Raw genomic sequence first — 7,452 nt, 5'->3', positions numbered from 1 at the left:
GAAAGGATTTTGAAGGGGACGAGGTCGTCGTTTGATCTAAGTACTGCCTCGCCATTTTCCTGGAAGGAATGAACGAAGTCCCTGCCGTGATCCGAACTGAGCGTTGCCGCCAGATAAGCCGTCTTTGCATTAGATTTGTTAAACTGTGTTCATAAATATACGTGAACGGGGTGACAAATGCAATTTTTATGTCATTGAAGGACATAATTATGAAGACAGATAAAGGTAAAAACTATGAAGTTGTCCCTATGCTTAACTAATTAAATACTATGCCATGAAGATGTATGGGGAGTGGACGTATAGATCCACATTTTCTTGGCCACGGCACTAGTTGGAGGTGAATGGTCAGCTTCACGTCCCGGCCGCTTTACCCCCGAGGAAAGAGCCCCCTGTACCCATTGTATAGGAGGTTGAGTGCTCCCCAGAGCCGGTCTGGACGACATGGAGAAGTGAAAATTTTTGCTTCACCGGGACTCAAACTCCGACTTCTCCGACCTCCAGCCCGTCGCCAGTCGCTATGCCGACTGAGCTATCCCGGCTTCGCAGACCGATAAAGGTAGAAACAGTAACATTGGCCCTCTGCTTAAGTAACTACGCACAACGTCATGAAGGCTTATGGGGGAGTGGAAGTATAGATCCACATATTCCTGACCTCGGCACTAGCTGGAGGTGAGTGGTCAACTTATGGAGACCGATAGTCCTCGTAAATGGCATAATAATAATAAAATGGCTCTAAGGAGTATGGATTTTGGAGAAGTTGATTTAAATCGTATTGTGATAGTGTCCAGTGGCGGATTTCCTGCTCTGACAGTGATGAAATTTTGGAATTTCTGTATTGTTGAATATCGGCTGCTCAGTGATATACCATTTTCCAGAAAATCAGTTCGCAGTCTTAAGAAAAGAGATGCAGTTTCCTTTTTCTAAGCTTTCGAATGTTGAACTTTTAAAACGTTACCGTTATCAGTTTAGCTTTGCCACCGTCTTTGGACATTGCCCGAATACATCGTTTGCTTGAACAGGCAGTCATCTGCGCTGCTAAACATCTCTGTCGTCAAGGCTAACTTCCTCGCATCAGCGAGATGATGATGGAATCTTTCGGATGACTGTTGTCGAGCGAGCAGGGGAGTACAGGAACCTCTACCAATACAGCGCGTGAGGTCAAGGGCAGATATGCTGACGATTCGGGACGACCGCCAGGGACGGGTCTATTGCTTCTTTGACTTGGAATCTGGGCGAGCGTCGATGGTTACGTAGACAGGTGTGACGGAACGCATCCACACTACATTTACGCAATCTCTAGTCTAGCAAGGCAAGTCAGAAGAGGTTATGACGTCACGTTACGTCATGTGCACATCTCCCCCCACCCCTCTTATCGGTGTGGGGTCCGTCCTCATGGCCGACTGGCTGGTCACTGANCCTTCTCTCTCTGTCTCTCGGCACTGCCGTGTTACAGTCGGGTCCTACCGCCTCTTCTCTCATTGATACCGCGGTTTCATTCATCAGTTCATCGGCGGTGGATAAGGCAGTTTCTTATTGCAAATTAAGGCTTGCTGTTATAGCTGATGTGTCAGGCTGTACAGTTTCATGCGTGATACTAACTCACTTGTGCATCTAGGCGTTTGTATGCAATTCATAATACAGGAAATGCCTTACGAGTGAATGACGTCCATTCATGCTTCTTGAATTGTAACTAAATGTGGCATATGTGGGGGTGAACATTTGTGTTTGGGCCTGTTCGAACTCTTGTCCCGAGTTCTGGTTAAACATGGCGTGGGGCATGTACCTACGTTTAACTTTCGACCAGTTTCAACTCCTCCCAGTCTTCCCAGTGTTGAGGGAATCGAGTTTATTGAGAGGTCTACAGGTTTAGCTTTTTTTTTTTTATTTCTTTGGGTGGTGTGAGGCTGAGTCCACTTGGTACGCCGGCCATTAATTGACCTGTTAGACCGTCCCATGGCTCAGGCTGTTAGTCACCTGCTTCCCACTGCGGCGGCCCGGGTTCTAGTCCAGGTCAGGTGATGTAAGATTTTTTTGTGGACAAAGTGGCATTGGAGCAAGTTGTCTGCCAATTCTTATTCCACCGACTGCTCCACGCACATCGTCTATCGTCCGGGTTTGGTACAATAGACCAGTAGTGCCCGACGTACGAAGTGGACTCAGTCCCATCCCACCCCAAGAAAACTAAAAGAACTAATTGGCCTGCTGTACCAGCCCCGGACGATAGACGGGAATGCACTATTTGGTCAATGAAAATTGGGAGGAGAAACCTAAATAAAAAGATAAGGTAAAGGTAAAGCTATCCCTGTAACAGGCCGTGGAGGCCCATAGGGTTGTGAGAGGTTGAGGCTCCCACATCTTCTAGACAAACGGCTCATAGATGGTGCTGAGGCTGTAAGCCTTACACGCTGGACGCCCTTTACCCCCAGGAAGAATCCTGGTACTCATTTCTGTTATAGGCTTAGTTGACCCCAGAGCCACAGTGCGGCTGGAAGGATTAGGTCAGTTGAAAAATCTAGTGACCTCATCAGGAATCTAACCCGCGACCTTCCGGCTTGTAGCATAGTGCCTCAACCAACTACGCTACCGCGGTCTTAAAACATTCAGAGCTGCGTAAATTTGGATGTATGAAATATTTTGTCTGTTTTTATTAGTTAGCTTTGTAACAGTTTCTGTAGCCGGCTAGCTACGGCTGGACGACCGAGGGGTCGGAGTTAAGAGTCAAAAATTTTCTCTCTCGACGCCGTCCAGACCGGCTCTGGGATCCACCCAGCCTCCTATCCAATGGGTACCGGGGGCTCTTTCCCCTGGGGTAGAGCGGCCGAGGCGTGAAGCTGACCACTCACTTCCAGCTTGCGCCGAGGTCAGGAAATATGGATCTTTATATCCACTCCCCCATACGTCTTAATGGCGTAATGCGTAATTAATTAGGGACAACTTTAGAGTAGCTTCTGAGGGGAGACGTCTTTATAAACATTTCAGATTATGAGAGTAGGGTGAAGTTGCGTAGCAACACCTGTAGATATATAGTACCTGTTCGAAATTGGATGCTGGTTGGGTCCCACAGCCGTTATGGATAGGTAAAAAGTAAAGTTGTCCCTGTATTTAATTAATTAACATTGTTCCATGGAAACGTATGTGGGAGTGGAAATATAGCTCCACCATTCTTGAACTCGACACTAGATGGAGATGAGTGGTCGGTCTCACAACCACTGGGGAAATCACTCCCGGTTCCCACAGGATAGGTTGGGCGGGCCCCAGAGCCGATCTAGACGTTGTGGGAAAAGAAGCCTTACCCCTGTCGGAATTCGAACCCTGGTTGTCCCGCTCGTAGCCCGTCACTATACCAACTGAGCTATCGCGACTCCTGCCGTCATTGATATTGCGGTGCAAAAAGAATTCCCTCCCCCCACCGGAAGTATAATCCTGTCCATCCAGTTCGTAGGCAGTCATTGTTCTGACCGAAACGTCATTTCTCTTTCACCACTTGAAGTTGTTCTCTTTGTTCTCTGCCTCAGAAGCGCGGATTAAGACACGCCTGGTATAATTTTGCTTGAAAATTTTCCCTACGTACAAAACAGAGTCGAGATGAATGTTACGGCCGTTATTCGTACATAACGTAGAGTTTCGTAGTTGCATTTTTCACCCGGTAAGCACTGTACACTTAGACAATTAACGGCAAAGTTGTCCCTGTGCGTAATTAATTAAGCACTACGCCATGGAGACTGGGGAGTGGACAATCAGGAAAGTTTGGATTACTGGACGTGCATAATTTTTAAGAATGCCATCTTCTGGAATGTGGCACCATGTAGATTTTGTGTGAACCAACGTTTCGAGAGAACATATCGCCTCCATCTTCAGGGTATGCAGCCACATGCACACGCTGGTTCCCCCCTGAAAATGGAGTCGATACGTTCCTCCTAAACGTCTGTCCACACAAAATCTACATGGAGCCACATACCAGGAGATGGAATTTTTCGTAGTCACCGCCGTGGAAACGTCAGCTCTTAACGTGTACAAATTTCCTTGTCGTATATGTGAAGAGTCTCGGGGGCCCTAAAAAGGTAGGACAGTAACATTATATTCTGTTTAGCGCGGCGACAAAAATTTGTTTTATAAAACATAAATAATGGCAACAAACATCGAAAGCTGACTTCCATATGGATGAGGTGAGATGTATGTACGTTGCGTTTATGTTCGTGGATTTTCTTTTCCGGTTTTACATCGCTTTCCTTTCAGTTGATTTTATATTGATAAGTATTATTTTGCTTTGATTATAAATTATTGTATCTGTAAGTACATGACCATTATTATTTGTAAGTCAGAATGATCTTTGGTCATCCACATCCGGCCGGTGTTTGTGTGTATATTTTATGACGTAAGACATCGTAAGAATATCGTTAAGTGAAGTATTTTTTCCTTTACATACGATAAACAGAGAGATAAGACACACGACAGACCTCTGGCCAGAAAAAATCAACATTCGTTGCCAATGTAAGATTTGAGGCTTTCACGGCGGTGACTATGAAAAAAGCAGTCTTCTGGGATTTGGCACCGTGTATATGTGGTGTTAACCGACGTTTCGGAGGAACGTATCGCCCCCATCTTCAGGGTAGAAGGAAAAAATATAAGAAATCCGCAAGCGAAGAGACCGTGAGAACCGGTAAAAGCAGTCTTGCGGATTTCTTATATTTTTTCCTTCTACCCTGAAGATGGGGGCGATACGTTCCTCTGAAACGTCGGTTAACACCACATATACACGGTGCCAAATCCCAGAAGACTGCTTTCTTCATTCGTTGCCAAGTTTTAGAATTTCAAAATTACTGTCTTCTTGTGTATGATGCCATGCGGTAGATAGGTACAAAAGTTTCAGAGGATTCTTGTGCCTCTATCTTCAGGATTAGTAAAGATGGCAACAACCGCCTTCTCCGCAACGGCGATACCAGACTGTTAAAGCACACGATGTCAGATCCCAGGCGACAGTATTCTTCATAACTTGGAAATCCGATTTGTAGTTTAAAAATTGTGCTTAACTGTTTCTAATAATATTTCTTATTACTGATAGGTCGCCCGTGTTTATAGCCCAAAAGACGGGAGACTACGCCAGGCGTAATATTGTATTCTGTAATCTTCCGTAAAACTAGACGCTGTAATCATATAAATGTACAAGTAAGTATTTTCCATTGTAAGCAGACAAGATACAGCGTGATTCTTGATGAGCTAAGGGAGGGGGGTCTGAGAACTTCAGTGAATGAGAAAAATACGCAAGCCTGCATGCGCAACCTCCCTTCCCCTTCTCAGATCCTGCAGCAGTATAATTTAAACAACTTAACGTTATGTATCAGAGTTTTCAAAGTTTATAAATTTCTAAATCCAAATAAAACAAATATTCCTGGAGGAAAGTATACACATTATATTAAAACATATCAATACCCGTCAGTAGCCTATGCAGTTGTTATTTTAATTTAATGCGTCATATGGTGCATAAAGTTTAAACAGTGCTGTGTATAAGGTTGTCCCGCCAAAAAAAATAATACGCATGTTTCACCTATCTATGTCTCTGCAGCCCTTTTGTTGGACCTTGACCGCTTTTTCAGTTCCTTAATATTTTACACAGTCGGTAGAACTCATTGGACGGGGGTTCAGCCCGTCACAAGGTCGCTACCTACACAGAACAACACAAACACGGAATAAACGCACCGAGAAATCCATGCCTTAAGTGGGATTCGCGCCCATGAACCCAGCGTCCGAGCGAGCGAAAACAGTTCATGCCTTAGACCGCGCGGCCTCTGTGATCGGCGCATATTTCATGCAGCATAAGTAAAATTAAGGAGGCTTTACAATTTTAGGCACTTATATTGGACGGAGGGTATAAAGAAAAATAAATGGCGGTCTGCGAAGGGAAGGCACATAACGAAATATCTGTTTTGTTAATATGTTGGCTGCCGTCGTAATTTTTCGTATTTTTGTCCCAGGTGACCTTTATTTTTTGTTTCAGACCGCCGTGTTGACACATGCTGTTTGTGGGCAGTTGTGAACTGTGCCAGCCACTGAGTATTTTGACATGTAGACACATTTCTGGCAACCCCCGAAATACGCGCGCGTAACAATAGATAAGGTATTGCAGGAAGTGTTTTTATGTGGTCCGCGCCATGCCCATTGCTAGCCAACGAGTCGCTGAACACGTTCCCGCGGCAATGAATAGTTCTGTTGCTAGGCAGCGGCTCTGTAAACATACCTTCGCAGCAATAGAAGAAGTGATGTTTTCTGTGGATCCTCCTTGATACTATATAAATAGTTCAGTCATAAATCAGAAGTCAGTCGTAGAACGAGAACGTTGCGAGGCCTCGGCAGTCAAGGAAGAAGGGTTCGGCTGAAAATTGATTGTGATTGAGAGTGATTGTACAAGAAGGTGATTATAAATCCAATCATCCAATCCAGAGCCCGTTATTATTAGTCACGGAGCCATAAACACGTGGCAGTATTATGGTATGCACAAGCCGTAATAAACACAGTCCCTTAAAGCTTTCATACAAGGATGGAATGCTGGATAATGGCGTGAAACACACATTAAAGTATTAGAGAGCTGACATGGTGTTCTCTGTGGCAGCCAAGGACACATCAGTGTCCTATATTGCATTCTACTTGTTGGAATGGACACTGCATAGTCCAGTTACTGTGTACAAGGGTTATTAAATAACCTACAATTAAGTAAAATTAATACAATCAAAATTGCCTGTAACATTTTTAATAATATCAGTACTGCAGCACTTAAGCCACTCACTACTGTCCAGCGTACGTTCTGCCATTCGCACCCGAGTTTCGGTGTCACGTTCGTGGAATCATCTAGCTCAGTGGATTGGATAAGTAGCGTGAAACTTATCTCACGTTCGCAAGGCGGGAACTCTAAACGAAGGAAGGATTTTTTTTATATATATATTTATTAGCAATCAGAATAAATACATTCTTTTAGCTAATTTGCTAATTTAAACACCGTCCTCGTGTGCTTATTGTGTCGTGATGAGGGCTCCTCCAATGAGAGATCCTCTAACCATCAAGTAGATCTGCGGGCCATAATTTCTTTAGCCTTCTTCGTTGTTGTTGTTCCAGTAGGGGCTGCAGTAATGTATTGCTATGGTGTCCTAGTTTATCGTGGTGTTTTATGCTTCTTTCTTGGATGACTTCTTTGACGAATGGTACATTGAGATCGTCATGTAGGGTCTGATTTGACACATACCAAGGTGCATTTGTGATCATCCGCAGTATTTTGGACTGTCTTCGTTGCATTATGGCTATGTTCGATTTACTGGCGCATCCCCATAGTTCGATTCCATAGGTCCAAATAGGCTTTATGATGGTCTTGTATAGAAGTACTTTACTATCTAGCGATGTGCTGGATTTACTTCCAATGATCCAATGTATGTCTTTTACTTTTAGGTCTACCTGTTTCCTTTT

This window comes from Cryptotermes secundus, unplaced genomic scaffold (assembly GCF_002891405.2).
Source record: "Cryptotermes secundus unplaced genomic scaffold, Csec_1.0 scaffold209, whole genome shotgun sequence".
Lineage (NCBI taxonomy): Eukaryota > Metazoa > Arthropoda > Insecta > Blattodea > Kalotermitidae > Cryptotermes > Cryptotermes secundus.
Note: the sequence above shows the minus strand (reverse complement) of the source record.